The sequence below is a fragment of the Microcaecilia unicolor genome, chromosome 5 (genome assembly GCF_901765095.1).
Source record: "Microcaecilia unicolor chromosome 5, aMicUni1.1, whole genome shotgun sequence".
NCBI lineage: Eukaryota > Metazoa > Chordata > Amphibia > Gymnophiona > Siphonopidae > Microcaecilia > Microcaecilia unicolor.
The window spans coordinates 299,009,113-299,025,774 of NC_044035.1; positions in this window are offsets into that span (position 1 = coordinate 299,009,113).

Below are 16,662 nucleotides of genomic sequence, written 5' to 3' on the forward strand. Positions count from 1 at the left end.
TGCCCCCTAGGGTGCCCGGTTGGTGTCCTGGCATGTGAGGGGGACCAGTGCACTATGAATCCTGGCCCCTCCCACGAACAAATGCCTTGCATTTATTCGTTTTTGAGCTGGGCGATTTCATTTTCCATTATCGGTGAAAAGCAAAAACGCCCAGCTCACACCTTGGCGAATAAAGCATGGGCGTCTATTTTTTTAAAAAAATACGGTTCACTGCGCCCCTTCACGGACCCGTTCTCGGAGATTAACGCCCATGGAGATAGGCGTTTCTGGTCGATTATGCCCCTCTAAATGTCTTACTAATTCTTCAATACTCTCAAAGACTAGCATTTTTAAAACATTCATTATCCTTGGACAAATACCCATTTTGTTCTGTTTTGTTGGTCTTCCTTTAACTCATGTTATTATTGCAAGGAAACACAGTACCTGTTCTACATTTCTAAGAATATCATAATTAATCTTATTCTTTTTCAATTACAGTCAGGCAAGCTGAGGCAGAAGGAGATAAGTAATTGTCTAAAGACTCATGAGGGAATTTATTCAAATTCTGCTTTAGTTATGTCCTGGTATTTTTTTCCCTTTAAATATACTTGGACATTTTCAGAGATAAATCTGCAGCAAATTTTGCCCTTGAATAAAACTTTAATAAACCCGCACACCAAAGGCCATTGCAGTACATGGATGTGCTTTAGTTTAAAACAACATATGAATGCAGATGGCATACATTTTTTACGCAACCAAAACAGAATAAAACAAAGGGGCCCTTTTACTAAGGCACATAGGTGCCTACACGTGTCCAATATGCATCAATTTGGAGCTACCACAAGCCCTGGGTAGTAATTCTATTTTTTACGCATGTCTGATACGTGTGGCAGAAAATATTTTTTATTTTCTATCGCGTGGCGCTAACCGGTCTGTAATTTTCAGTGTACACGTGCTGACAATTACTGCCCAGTTAACGTGTGAGACCTTATTGCTAAGTCAATGTGTGGTGGTAAGGAATCAGGCCCAAAATGGACGTGCACCAATTTTTATTGTGCCTCATGTCCATTTTTGGCCAAAAAAAAAGGCCTTTTTTGCAGGTGCGCTGAAAAATGGAGTTGCACGCATCCACTACACATGTCTACATTAAAGCAGCCTACTTTCAGTGCACCTTAGTGAAAGAACCCCAAAATGCATTCATTATATGTTAAGATGAGGTTTGAAAATCTTTTCTAAATAATTAATAAAGTTTATTTTTTATAGTGGTTGTTTTACATGGATGAGACTGACACAGTGTTTATCATCTTTTCAATGGGTTGCCTAGTGAAGTGGATAGTAAGATCCACCTTTTAATGCGTATTGCATTTGGCGTATAACAGACCCCTGATGCAGACACTGCAAGCCAAAACATGGCTGTGTTGTGTCAACATGAGTGTATATCATAATTTTGATTTATAATAAATTTCCAGATTCTGTTGGACTTATGAGTTGTGCTTTCAATCTTCCCCTTGGTTTTAGGGCCCTGTTTACTAAGCAGCACTAAGGGTGCAATGGCGTTTTTAGCACACTTATGATTAGCACATGCTAAATGCTAAGGAGGGGCATTTTCGAAAGTTCGACCAAGTATGAATTAGGGCATCCTCGCAAAGTCAGCCAAAATGAGGCAGGTATAATCAAAAAATAGTATGAACGTCCTTAGACATTCCATTATTGCAGTACAAAACGCCCAAATCAGGGACGCCCAAAGTATAGTAAAAAGGACGCCCATCTTCCAGAACCGCAGAAGGACATCCCTAAAACATTCACTGTACCAATTTGCCATATCAACATCCTTTGCCGGTTCTACGAGAAAGATGTCCTTATTACTATACTTTAGACTTCTCTGATGTACCTGGTTGTTCTGCAAGTACAGTGCATGAGTTGCGGACATCCATGTACAAGAAATATAAGGAACATTCATCAGTGTAAAGTACAGTAACAAGGATGTGTTTTGTGCAGAACTGCAGAAGGACGTCCATCTTACTAGGCCCACCAAAGGACGGCGGGCTTGTAAGAGGGACGTTCTTCAGCGGTTCTGTGAGAAACACATCCTTGTTATTGTACTTTACACTTATGAATGTTCCTTATCTTTTCCGTACTTGGATGTCCGCAACTATGGAACATACAGCTATGGGAAATATAAGGAACATACATATTTTATTGTGTATATATGAAGAGGTTAGCACACTTGATAATGATCTATATAAGGAAGGTTCCACACATATGACCACATACTCATTCAAATAAGGCCCCGTGCACGTGACGACGGTTCATTCACGTCAAGGACGTCCATGCGTCATGGTCGTCCATCTGCCGACCCATCATATATAGGGCAGGATGTCCACATGCTGACTCATCCATATATAGGATGGTCGTCCATATATGGAACTGTGCACGTAAGGACGTCCATCACGCATGGGCGTCCACATAAGGCGAGCACGCTTTCCAACGGTTATTCCCTGACAAACATGTCTTTACAAAGAGAGCCCAATGTCAGCAATGCTGAAAGCTTGTACCTGGTATACAATTGCCTCAAACACCGGCGAATTCTTTCTATGTACCATCACCACCTGCCCCCCAGGACTGTCTCCATCCAAGCCTGGTGTCAAATAAGGGACAGGTTGGAAAGGTAAGTGTTTGCTTCCTCCCCCTTCTAGGCTATCAGGTCTCCCTCCTGTAGCTACACATATAAGAGCTTCCTCAGCAATGTAAGCATTAACTGTAGTCTGTATTCAAGGGTTACCAGTGATATGTGTACATGCACATTCATTAATAGAATCTATGTACTAGAAATGAAAACATTCTTACATCCCTACAATACTGCACACAAACAGCAATCTCTGTCCTCATGTCCACCTCAATGACATCACCTGTATCAATGTAATGCCCCCCCCCCCCCCCAATCAGTGTTGTGTGTCTCTCCTATTTAATTTCCAAATGAATTTGTGTGCTGAAGGCAAGAAGGGCCATCCCCTGACCCCTGGTGTACAAACTTATATCTTGCAGAAGACTTGGCATTCGGAGGGACCTCGAGTCCCTCCGGTGGAGGTTCCGCAGAATAAAGCGGGAGAGCCCTGACATGATCAGGGCAGTGAGACGGTGACTCAGGGCTCAACGTAAGTATTATAAACAGGGCACATGTACTCATTTGTAAATGTATTTATTTAATAATGCAATGTCCCATACAATATCAGTTTCCATGTGGCTAATAGGCCACTAGTAAGTCATAACACCTCTGTCCCAGATCAAGGCCTGAGGTTGCAGCTACCCTCCCATGAGTGTGGCTGTAACTTCCAACTAACCTCCTCTGAGATGAATGAGATGACATGCCTCACTTCTGTATCCCCCTTTCTGGGGTGGATACTGTTTCATGGTATTCCTGTCTGAGGTCCTACTCTTAGTGGATGTCATAGCATGATATTAAAGTCATGTAAAAAAAATAGTGCTTCACCACCCCCACCCCCCCAAAAAAACAAAACTGGTCATCCAACCATAATCACAACTCAAAATGCAAAATGCTGCTAAGGAATGAATGTGCCCTGCCAACACATCCTGTGTATTCTGTGGTCAGACCAGCTTCCAGGGTTCCCTGTCATGTCATCTCATGCATTTCACACCCTGGGCATATAGCCCAGGGCTCACCACTGACCACACCTTTCTCCATCTCCCACATCATGCCAGCCAGCTCCTGCACTATGCAAGCCATGTTGGATGTGCTGATCTCAAGGACAATCCTTTTACATACACAGGGCGGCAGCAGCAAGAGGAGGAGGAGGTGGTGGCCACAGCACCAGAGGCAGAGGAGGAGCAGGAGGAGGAGGAGGTTGGGGAAGGTGGGGAATGGGAGGTGGTGCACGACCAATGGGCTGATATGTCTCCTCTGGAGGGTGAAGAAGAGGAGGAAGAGGAGGAGCAGCACCCACCAGCCCCAGCAACACCAGCAGCAGCCCCAGCAACACCACCAGAAGTCCCAGCAACACCACCAGCAGCCCCAATGGACAACAGTGCCGCAGTACTACAACTCCAGCAGCAATTGTACAGTGCTGCGTAACCCTAGTAGCGCTTTAGAAATGTTAAGTAGTAGTAGTAGTAGTTCTCCTGCAGCACCAGCTGCAAAGGAACACGGTGGGAGGGGTAGGAGGGGATGGGACCAGGGGAGGGGGCGGGGAAAGAGATGGGTGTTGCTGGGGGGCTGGGGGGTGAGGGTTGGAGGGAGGGGAATATGCACAGAGTGGGTGATGGTGGTGGGAGGGGGTGGTGGTGGTAGTGTGTAAATATATGTCATAGAAATAAATGTCAACTTACTCTCACACAATACTTGTCTCGATCAGTCTTTGCCTGGCTCTGACCCCCATCTGATGTGCACTCTGCTCTGTGGGTGGGAGGTGGAGGGGGCTCCTCATCCTGTTCATCTAGGGCCTGCTGCTGTGGTGGCTGTGGCTCTTCTGGGAGGGCCTGTCCTCTGCGCATTGCCAAATTATTTAGCATGCAGCAGGCCAGGAATATCTTTGCCACCTTTTGGGGACTGTACAGGAGCTCCCCTCCAGAACGGTCCAGACATCGGACCCTGTTCTTAAGTTGTCCAAAGGGGTGGTCCGATGTCTACTGTTGTAGTTCTCCTCTGACCCTGTTTGTGGGTGCACTAGGGGGTGATGAGCCAACTCCGCTGTGGGTAGCCTCTGTCACCTTTGGGGAGAAGCAGGATGAGAAAGATGAGTGTGTATTGTTTGAAGTGGGTACCTTGTGGAGGTGGGGGGGAATAGTGGGTTGTGGAGGGTTGCCCGATGGAGGAGGTATAGTTTGGGCAGATCCATGCTGCACTTACCTAGGAACCATCCACCGGTGATCTCCCCTTGGTCAAACCTGTGGAAGATTCCTGAGTGCTGCAATATATAGGCTTCATGGGTGGAACCTGGGTATCAGGCACACACGTCTAGAATCTCCTCCTGGGTGTCACACACAACTTGCATATTGAGTGAGTGGAATGCTTTCCTGTTCCTATAAGTGGCATCTCGTGCCCGTGGGGGTTTGAGTGCGACATGTGTGCAGTCAATGGCACCTATGACTGAGAGGAAGCGAGCTACGGCGTAGAAGTCAGCCATGTTGTTCTGCAGGGCCTGGGGGGTGGTGGGGAAGATGATTTACTCAGATGTGTGGGTAAGGAAGGCATCAAGGAACTGGGTGAGGCAGTTAGAAATGAAAGCCTGGGTGAGACCCATGTTCACAGATAAGACAGACTGGAAACTCCCAGTGGCCAGAAAAGATAGAGAAGCAGTGATCTTTAGGTGCACAAGGATGGGGTTGTTCCTATGGGTCCTGGGCTGCAGGAGGGGTTTGAGCTGGTTAGAAAGGTGCTGCATGGCAGCCCTATCAAAGCGGTACCTAGTGAGACACTGCAGGTCAGTGAGGTCTAGGAAACTGCTATGGGGCTTGAAAACTCTGGGGCGTGATTACCTCCTGCGGTGCCTCCCCTCTTCCTCCAACATGTAAGCCACCTGTGCATTTAGTGCCTCCATTTCCTCACACTACAGGTGCAATACAGTGCCACTAGTGCTCACCTCTCCCTACCAACTTGGTGAAACACAGCAGCAACAAACAGAAGCTGACACTCACTCTCCCACCACCGACAAATAATGCGGTCACACACAGCAGAGCCACACTGCAAGCACTGTCTGACCCAGTATAAACTCTCTTGCCACACCCTCTAGCCACTCACTCTCCAAGCAGTCTTCACAAACACGCTGCAGCAGTACACAGGACAAAGAGACAAACAGAGACTACAAACAGGTAAGGGAATGAAATATGAACTTGGGCACAGTGAATGGGGAGGGATAGGGGGAGGGGATGAAGGAGATAGAGGAAGGAGTAGTGGTGTCTGGGTTTGTGGGCTAGAAGGGGTAGGGAAAGCTGAAAAGGTAAAACACAAATGAGGCAGGTGAGGGTGAAAACATTACGACTACGGCACACAGACAAAGGTAACAGGTACTCAACAAACTCTCAGCTTTCTCTCCCAACAACGCTCTCGCCACTCTCCAACTGCACAAAATTGCTAATGGGTCTAAAGACGACTTCCCCCTTACCCTGGTAGCTTTTATTTCAGGTCTAACTAAGGACGCCCATGTTCCGATCCATGCAAAATCATTTCGCTAGCCGTTATACGTTGGGGGCGCCCATCTCTTAACGCCGCCCCTAACACGCCCCCTGTGGGGATGACCATAGATGGGTGTCCTCACACTGAGGATGCCCTTCCGGCCCTGTTTCGATTATTGGATTTGGGCAACCTTCTTTCATGTGCATTTTGTGTCGCTTTTTGGATGCTCTTTTCTTTCGAAAATGAGCCTGAAAGTCAAGCATCGAAACATATGGAGGGGCATTTTTGAAAGAAATATCCAAGTTGCGAAATCCAGGGGCGGGGAAACACATATTTTCGAAAAAAGATGGACGTCCATCTTTCGTTTCAAAAATACCGTCAGAGACGTCCAAATCCTTAAATGTAGACATCCCTAGATTTGGACGTCACTAGACATGGAAGTTTCTGACTTTCGGCGATTTTCGAAACCAAAGACGTCCATGTCAAAAATATCCAAATATCCAGCATTTGTAACTCACTGGTCCCCGTGTCATGCCTGGTCACCAACTGGGCACCCTACAGGGCACTGCAGTGGACTTTATAAAATGCTTCCAGGAACATAGCTCCCTTACCTTGTGTGCTGAGCCCCCCCAAAACCCACTACCCACAACTGTACACCACTATCATAGCCCTTACGGGTGAAGGGGGGCACCTATATATGGGTACAGTGGGTTTGTGGTGGGTTTTGGAGAGCTCACTGTTTCCTCCACAAATGTAACAGGTAGGGGGGTATGGGCCTGGGTCCGCCTGTCTGAAGTGCACTGCAGTACCCACTAAAACTGCTTATGGGACCTGCATGCACTGTCATGGACCTGAGGCTGGCATGACATATTTTTAAACATGTTTTTGAGGGTGGGAGGGGTTAGTGACCACTGGGGGAGTAATGGGAGGTCATCCCCGATTCTCTCCGGTGGTCATCTGGTCATTTCTGACACCTTTTTGTGCCTTATTTGTTGAAAAAACACGTCCGGGTGAAAACATCCAAATGTTTGTCAGGGACGTCTTGAAGTTTTTGATTATGGGTCAAAGACGTCCAAGTGTTAGGCGTGCCCAAGTCCCGCCTTCGCTATGCCTCCAATACGCCCCCTTGAACTTTGGACGTCTTTGCGACGGACTGCAGTTGGAGATGTCCAAAATCGGGTTTTGATTATATTGATTTAGACGTCTCTGGGAGAAGGACGTCCATCTTCCATTTTATGTCGAAAGATGGACATCCTTCACTTTCGAAAATGAGCCCGATGGTGACTCTAGCATTTAGTGCACGCTAAAAACGCTAGCACACCTTAGTAAACAGGGGCCTCAGTTTGGTTCCATTCCTGTGAGCACCTTGTTTCTTTTTCTATGATTTCCCTGCTTCCTTTCCAGTCATTTAGGGGCCCTTATACTAAAGGGTTGCCACATGGCAACCTGGAACTACTGGCGGCCCAACGTGGGTGCCGGTGGTATTTCCACTCCCAGTGCACACACGCCATGCCCAGCGCTAGCAGAAATATTGAAAAAAATATTTCCATAGGGGGTTACCCAGTGGTAACCAGGAAGCATTGTGCGCTGTCCAGTTACTACTGCGTTAGTATGGGAGCCCTTACTGCCATCTCAATTTGGTGGCGGTAAGTGCTACCTCCAAAGAAGTCATGTGGCAAGTGTGAACTTACTGCACAGCCATTTCATTTTTGGTTATTTTCACCCCCCAATAGTAAAAAGGCACTGATAAGCTTCAAAAATATGTAAAGGGGCCCTGTGCTAGTTAACCATTTTTTGCCGCTTGCCATTGCCCTTTTACTGCAGCAGGTGAAAATAACCATAAATGAAATGGCTGTTCAGTAAGTTCACACTTGTCGCATGACCTTTTTGGAGGGACCACTTACTGCCACCAAATTGCGGTGGCAGTATGGGCTCCTATGCTAACGCAGTGGTAACTGGGCAGCGCACAATGCTTTCTGATTACCACTAGGTAACCCCTGTGCAAATATTTTTTTCAATATTTTCACTAGCACTGGACATGGCGTGCACTGGGGGCGGAACCCACGTTGGGCCGACAGTAGTTCCAGGTTGCCATGCTGCAACCCTTTAGTATAAGGGCCCCTAAATGACTGGAAAGGATGCAGGGAAAATCATAGAAATATGGAATGAAAAGAAAATCCAGAGGTTCACCTGATGTCTCACAGCATTTTGCCCACGTTATTATAGGAAAAATCATTCAAATGGGCTACTTTGATCTCCTGGGAAGTTTTAAAATATGAACAGTATATAAAACTTTTGAATATCTGTACAAATTTGTTGTAGGTATTTCTTTGGAATATTTTGCTGGCATGATTAAAAGGAAACTAACTGGTAGCACTGCAGCTGAGAATGAAAGATACAAGAGCTTCACTGTTTTTCCACATAACTTGCACAATCCGGATGTGATTTCCTAGCTCGGCAGAGCCTGCTGTGAGGAAGGGGTGTAGTCTTGGCCTGGCACTCATGTCCTTTGATTGCTATCTGTGAACAGTTCTCATCATTTTCTTATATGAGAGGTTTTATATGTTCGGTGAAGAGATGTGCACCATGCACAAGGACAAGGTGTGGCTGATGAGTCCTAGATAAACCTCCACACAAAAAGGCTACTGTGTACTGAATGAGTTTCCAATGTAGCTTTTTAATGTCATCTCTGGAAAATGTTTCTCCTCTTTTCATCCAGCTGCCTTTATCTTAACTTCTGATCAGAACAGAGCAGCAGCCTTTCAAATTGAACAAACTGTGTTTCCAATAGGCTCTTTGCTTGCAACAAGATGCACCTTATTTTCTTTGCAAGCCTTCAGCAAGGTCACACCTTTTTAATTTATTTTCTGTAAGAAAAATCTAGTTCCATCACTGAGCAAAGGGCCAAATCTGGCTAGAGGTCATTCTTTCATCTGGTTAGAAAGTGAAATAGGATAAGTAGCTTTAAATATAATAGTGTTCACCTAGCTATTAAAATATAGATTCTGTATTTACAAAGTAACAGAGTTTTTCTAACTTAAATTGACTTTCTTTTTTAAATTCCTGCTCACTTAAATCTCATTTAGTTTGATTTGCTTGCTTCTTTACGCAGGAAATTATATAATTTCAAAGATTATACTTTTCTCTACAGCTTAATAAAATAATAGCTTCAATGTGTTTTCACTAAATTTATGAGTGTTTATCAAAGAATATAATTATAAATAATTAGTTTAAAAAGCAATTCTAATGTGTATCAGAGAGTTTAGTATAGGTTTGTCCAAGTTCAGTCTTCAGGGGCTGCAAACAGATCAGATGTTCAGGATATCCTTAGTGAATATGCATGAGAAAGATTTGCATACAATGGTAGTAGTTGGCATGCAAAGCTCTTGTGTATATTAACTAGGGATATCCTGAAAATATGGCCTATTTGCAGACCTCACGGACTGAACTTGGACAAACCTGGTCTAGTACCTTAAGGACATCTTCTCTATATAATAATTTGTCAATCTGTCTTCCTGGATGGCTGGCTGGCTGGGTTCGTAACAGCATGTAAATGAGCTTACGTCAGCTCACCTCCAGCGTTCCCTTTCCTCTCAGTGTCCCGCCCTTCCGTAAAGACAAAATGATGTCACAGGAGGGTGGGACACTGAGAGAGAAGGATAGGGAAGGCTGGAGGCAACGTGAGCTGAGCCTGTCGCTGCTGCGACCTGAGGGAAGGAAAGGGAAGTCAAAAATTTAAACAGTCAGACTTAAATGCTCTGGTCCCGATATTCAAAACCATTTAACTGAGTAGGAGAGGCTTCCCCCAGTTAGAAGGCACTCAGCTGGTTATACTACCTCTACTACTAATCATTTCTGTAGCACTACTAGATGAATGCAGCACTGTACACATTATATGCAGAAAACTTAGATTGTGAGCCATCTAGGGACAGATACTTTCTCTGTCCCTAGAGGGCTCACAATCTAGGTTTTCTACCTAGGACAATGGAGGGTTAAGGGGGTCTTTTACTAAAGCTTAGCTCGAGTTATCTGCAGCAGGGCCCACAGGAATAAAATTGTCCCTGTTGCAGATAACTTGAGCTAAGCTTTAGTAAAAGACCCCGTAAGTGACTTGCCCAAGGTCACAAGGAGCTGCAATGGGAATTAAACCCAGGTTGGTAGGGTCAAAGCCCACTGCACAAACTATTAGGCCACTCCTAGCAGCACTTACCCAGATAGTGCAGCTGAATATGCCTTCTAACTGGTCAAACAGAAAACAGCTACCTTGTGGGTGCTTTGAGGTTATAGTCTGCATATATCCATTTAAGTGTCAGTATTCATCGCTTAACTGGATATGTTAACTGGACAAATAGGACCTACCTTTGTCCATTTTGACTTATATAATGAAGGGCTAAATATTGGCATTTAAATGGTTAAGGGCTGGCCATTCACACATACTTGAATATTCAATACTGGTACCCAAACATGCCTGAGATTGAATATCTGGTCATATTTCTGCAGATGATGAAAAAATTACTGACCACCACTGACTGAATATTGTCCCCTCTGAGTTTAATTTCTAACAACCACATCTACTTTATTCAGTTCTTCCTGATGCTGACAGTGTTTTCCTTTCTGCTGCTCCAGTGGTAAAAAAAATGGTATTTCTAAAAACACAGCTAAAGAATGAAATCTATATCAGACTAAGGAGGAGGGTAGTTCTTCACTGAGGTAAAAGTTGGGCTTTTACTGCTCCTTAATTGACCTTGGGTGTGACTAACATGGTTTAGCTCAGTACCCCAGAAGTACAAGAATAATGCTGCTTGAAATCAACCTGGTAAACAGAGTTATTTTCCCAGGATAGGAGCATCAGGCCATTAATTAAAGAATCATACCTCCCCAACTGAGACACTCATAAACCCACCTGAGCCCCCCCAAAGGCCCCCAAATCAACCCCCCCCCCTCCGAGCATCTCCTCTTCCTTCCTTCCTTTTCCCACTACCCTCCATAGGGTCCCAGGTCTACCTACAAAAAAAAATCCTTTCTTCTTCCTCTACTTCTTCCCCCCCCCCCCCCCCCAAGCAGGTCCTCCTGCACATATCTGCCAAATTCTGAGAAGTGCCTTGGGGTTAGGACAGGAGAAATCCCCATTTGCTGCTGCCTCTTCCAGAACTGAGTCCAAATGGCACCAGAATCCTCTAACAGTAATCATGTGGTGCTACTGCTAGGGAGTCAAGATGCCATATAAGGGCAAAAAGCCCTTATTCAGCAGCCTGACCCCTAGAGGTAGCACCATGAGGCTACCACTAATGGTTACAAGGGCTATTTTGTACCAGGCACCAGATGGGTCAGAACAACTGGGGATCATTCTTGTCCTGACCTCAAGAGAACCCCCCTGGATTTGGCAGATAGGCCTATGAGGGCCTACGGGGGGAGATGGAGGAAGAGGAGGGGATATTCAGGGAGATTCTTAGATTGGGGCCCATTGGGGAGGTCTCGATTGACTTACAACATTGTCATATTGCTATGTTTTTAAATTGTGTACTCTCCAGGAACAGAAAAATACCTACTGGACAACTCTTAATATCAACCACCTACCTTCTCTGCCCTATGACTATTCTTTCATTGCCTTCACTAAGTAGTAATGTTTTTTTTACTATGAAGCAGCCAGAATCTGGGATTTTGAAATAGCTAACCAGATCCAGATATAGGCTACTTACCTACCCAGTCTACAAATCAGTTAGCCAACAAACTCAGCAAGCAGTTTCATTATCATAAATGGTCAAGAAAGAGAATTGGAGAGGTTAAATCCCAAGGAGGAAAAAATTGGCATGGGGGATTTCAGGTCTGGTGATGGAGGCAGGTATTATGATGGAATTTTGTGCAAAAATGTATAAACTATGCAGCATTTTGCATAATGTTGAAATACTGTGTACAGCAAAAAAGCAAGAGTGGAACAGAAAATCCCCTGGTGGAACCAGGGAGAACTTTATTCTTAGTGTAAACAATCTCTACAAGAAGACCCGACTCAGCTGTGTTTCGACACGCATAATGCCTGCGTCAGTGCCAAAAGAGCTGTGCCGGGTCATCATATAGAGTTTGTTTATACTGGGAATAAAGTTTTCCCTGGTTCCACCAGTGGATTGTCTGCTCCACTCTTGCTTTTTTGCTGCTGACTTCACCTGTGGAGTATTTTGTCCTTCTTTGATTCTCTGAAATATTGTGTGCAAAATTTCCAAACTTTTTGCAATAGAATTTATTGAATTATTTAGTTTGCATATAATTTACCCAGAAGTGATAATGACACTCACATTTTGCTGGCTATAGAATACCATTGGTACCTTACTCACTGTGAACTGAGCTGCAGTCCTTTTTCCCACACCTAACATCAGGTATCCAGGGTATTAGCAACAAATTCAGCCATATATATATGTGGCCAGCACAGTGTCAGTTCTTAAATTCTATTATAATTAGTTCCATCTGAAACTAATAGCTACTTATTTAAAAAGTGCATAACTGGAAAGTGTTTATATCTAGAATTCCTTTTTATAACAAACTGCAAGCTCACTGGGGCATGCACCATTTTTCTACAAACATGGTCTTCTGGAGGACTCTACTTTCTGTCTAACATTCTTCAATACTACATCCTGTTTTACAGTTATGTGTTTCAGGTTGTAATCCGGGGACTTTACTACCTATAAACAGGTTGGAAGGGAACCCTACCTGCATTAGCCTGGTGATTAATTTCCTTCCTTTTATCATCACAAACAGTTTTTGACATGCTATTGCACTAAAATACCCGAGACGTGTAATTGAAGGGCTACAGACACACCCTAGTGGGTTATATTTTGTAAAGACTTTTTCTGTAGACAGAGAATGGGGATATGTCCTTTGTGAACAGGACACACGGTGGTTTGTATGCTCAGTTATTTCCAGAAGAGACTTTTTTTTTTTTAGTAGTGTAACAACAATACTTCATTTTATTATTTTGCTGGATAAGACATCTAATTTACTACAAAGAAATGCATTAAATACTAAAGCTAAAGGGCATCCATAAAAGAGGCTTTTGGCATGTGGAGAATGAAACTTTGAGCCTCACATAGGGGGGTTATGATCAACAGTATTACAAATGATTTCTCTGCCATATTTTGTAACGGGAAATTTATGTTTCAGCAGAGAGCTATCAAGTTTCATATTACATAAAAATGCTGTTTTGCCACAAGAGACAGGTTCAAAATGGCACCACAAAATGAGTGTTAAGGTTGTGTCTTTGCCTGTTATACCAGATATAACACTTGTCAAATAACACTGATGACCCTTAAGCATCTCTCTGGTATTTCAGCACTAAGGGGCAGGTTAAAGTACAAACTATCTTTTCAGACAAATATTTTCTACAAAATGGTTTTCACTGAAACAATCAACCTTGTATACACACAGAGAATGAAATCATATATCATGAAAAAAAAAACCCACAGCCAGGGTAGTACTCTTTTTGTATTTAAAACATAAACAGCCAGACATGCTATCCTTTGCCAAGGTTATTACAAAAAGACATGTCTGTGTATAAACATTTCTTTGTTATCTTGCAACAAATTGCCAAGTAAGGGTCAAAAAATAAATCTTAATTGCAGAATTCCAGATTACCTTTTTGACATGCCTATTCTCTCCCTTTTAGAGCATTCATAGGTGAAACGATCCCATTTTATGTTATATATCAACAGATTTTACAGTAGCTAATTGACTGAACTGTGAAAATATCAGTATATACTTAGGTCTTAGAAGTATTTAATCTAAGCATAATGGACCTGATTTTTTGCAGCAAGGCTCTTGAAGCTGCAGCACAGTCAACTCAGGGTTCAGTTATATTTTAACAATTCCAACCTAAAGAAAAGGAAGTCAGCATCAAATTAAACAAGATAGGATGGGATATTTTTGCTCCAGGAGTAGTCCTAACTGCATTCAAAGCAGTGATGTCTCTGCTCTAAGCAGGAACACATTCAAAATCTCTATAAGAAATAGCAGTGACGAGCAACCAATGTGCAGTAACCCTCCAGTGCTGTGTCCTGTAACACCTGAATTTCCCCTATGGAAGTTAGTTTAGCTTTTCTGCTTTGTTCCAAGCCCACTTTGCTTTAGTTCTCCCAGGCCATTGTAGCTTCAATAGGTCAGGTCTTTTTCTGAAGTAGCCTGTGAGCTGGCTTTTTATACTGCATCATGTTGTCTTTTAGTTGACTAGCCAGGATTAGATCTGACCCTGCCCTCTTTCCCAGAGTTCTGCCTCTAGGGCCCTAAAAGATATTTTAGTTTCTGCTGACTCATGCTTTCAACATTGTTTGTCCCTGGGGACTGTATGCTTTAGTCAGAAACCAAACTGACTCTTGCCACAAAACTCTTGTTTTAGTTCTTCCTCCAGAGCAAGAAGGGATAAAGGGGAATTGGGATGGCAAGAATCCATTAGGGTTCAAGTACTTTATTTCTGAAAATTAGGATAAAGTAATTAAGTTAAAAGCAGCTATATACTTTAAAACATAAAGACAATATTTGAAAATTGCTGCTAATAGATGCAATTATATGAGGGGAAGAAAACTGTTATCTACAAACAAAACTTCTGATCACAGAGATGTAAACTGATGGCGCAATTGGTGGAATCAGAATGATGGATTACTTGAGTCATGTGTAAGCAATTTTAAGAAGAGGCCATTTAGGCGTCGATTATAGAATAAGCTTAGTTGATATTTCATCGCTAAAATTATGTACATCCATTTACACCTATGAAAACGTGGTGTAAATCCCGGCACATAGATTTACACAGACTAGGCCATATTCTATAACTGCGTGTGTACATTTTGGAACACCCGTGAAACACCCATTTCCCTGCCAATAACCATGCCCCTTTTTGCCTGCATTCATTAGAAGTTTGGCACACGTCATTACAGAATACGCTTGACATGTTATGCGTGTAAATTCAAATCAGTGCCAATTAGTGCTCATTATTGTTTGTTAAGTGCTGTTATCAATGCTCATTAGCTTGTTAAGCTTGATAAGTTACAATCATTGTTATAGAATCTGTGCCGATTTCAGCACGGATCTCTAGGTGTGCTATATAGAATCTGGATGTTTATACCTAAAGTCTCTCTACTACTACTACTTAAGCTCCTTTGAGCAGGGACTGTCCTTTTTTGTTAAACTGTACAGCGCTGCGCAACCCTAGTAGCACTCTAGAAATGTTATGTAGTAGTAGTAGTAGGTGTGCTATATAGAATCTGGATTTTACACCTAAAGTCTCTCTGCTATATCAGCATCAAACTGCATAAAAAACTTGGACCTGATAGTCTAAAAAGCTGAGTTCCAAAATGTATGCTCCTATGGGGGTAATTATCAGCTGATGGAAGTCAGTGTTTTTTAAAATGATGACTGCCGCTGCCAAAATTATGCCTGAATATTCAGTGCTAGTCCATTCATTAACTGCAAATCTAATATGATACTTTTCAGGGCATTTTCACATTTTTTTATTCAGGTTGCAATGTTGTCATTTGCTCATGGTACCTACTTGGAGTGACTGTGGGAGCACTTACCGCCTCCTATTTAAGAAGCACTAAGGAGGTCTTTACTAAGCCGTGGCAGTGTTTTTAGCTCGTGATAAAAATCAGCTGGTGGAAAACGCCAAGATGCCCATAATGACGTTCATTCTGGAAGTAGGGAAAAAAAAAAAACCCTGGGAAACAATCTTGTTGAGAACAGATGTCAAAAGAGGCCCTGCTGAATTACCCAAGCCACCTCATCTTCAGGTAAAAGGTGCATGGAGCTTGGCAGCCTCGGCATCTGACACCCTAGGAAAATCAAAACATTTCTTCATCTCTCTGTTCGTTCTGTTCTGGTGGACAGTAGTATAGCCTGACAGGAATACCTCTTCCCTTCACAAATGAAATTTCTATGCATAATGATTCCACATTGCTGTATGTTTCACATAGAATGTTTATTTTGTTTGACTCAATTCCCTATTTAACATATAGCTCAAACCCCCTCCAATTTGACCCTCCCTATCATAGCGATATAATTTGTAACCTGTTAACACAGTGTCCCATTGATTGTCCTCCTTCCACCAAGTCTCTGATATGCCTATTATATCTACCTCATCATTTAGTGCAATATACTCTAACTCTCCCATCTTATTCATTTGTATACAGGCTCTTCAAATTGTGTTTTCTTTCTTGCATCTACAAGATGCTTAGAAGCTGATGGGGATAATGTGCATCCTTTACCTTGTTATCTACTTAAACACACCTTGCTTTCTTTCAGCATTGTTGAAACCTCTCCATTGGGATTCTCTAATTGGCCTGTTTTAATAGTATACTTCAAGGATACTCCACACCAAACCAAGCGCTCCTGGGTGACTGTCAACTTTCCCCTCCACTTTACTTTAAAAATCGCTCTATCTCCTTTTTAAAGGTTAGTTCCAACAGCCTGGTTCCATCCTGGTTAAGGTGGAGTCCATCCTTTCAGAACAGGCTCCCCTTTCCCCAGAATGTCACCCAGTTTCTAACAAATCTCTGCACCATCGTCTCAACCACGCA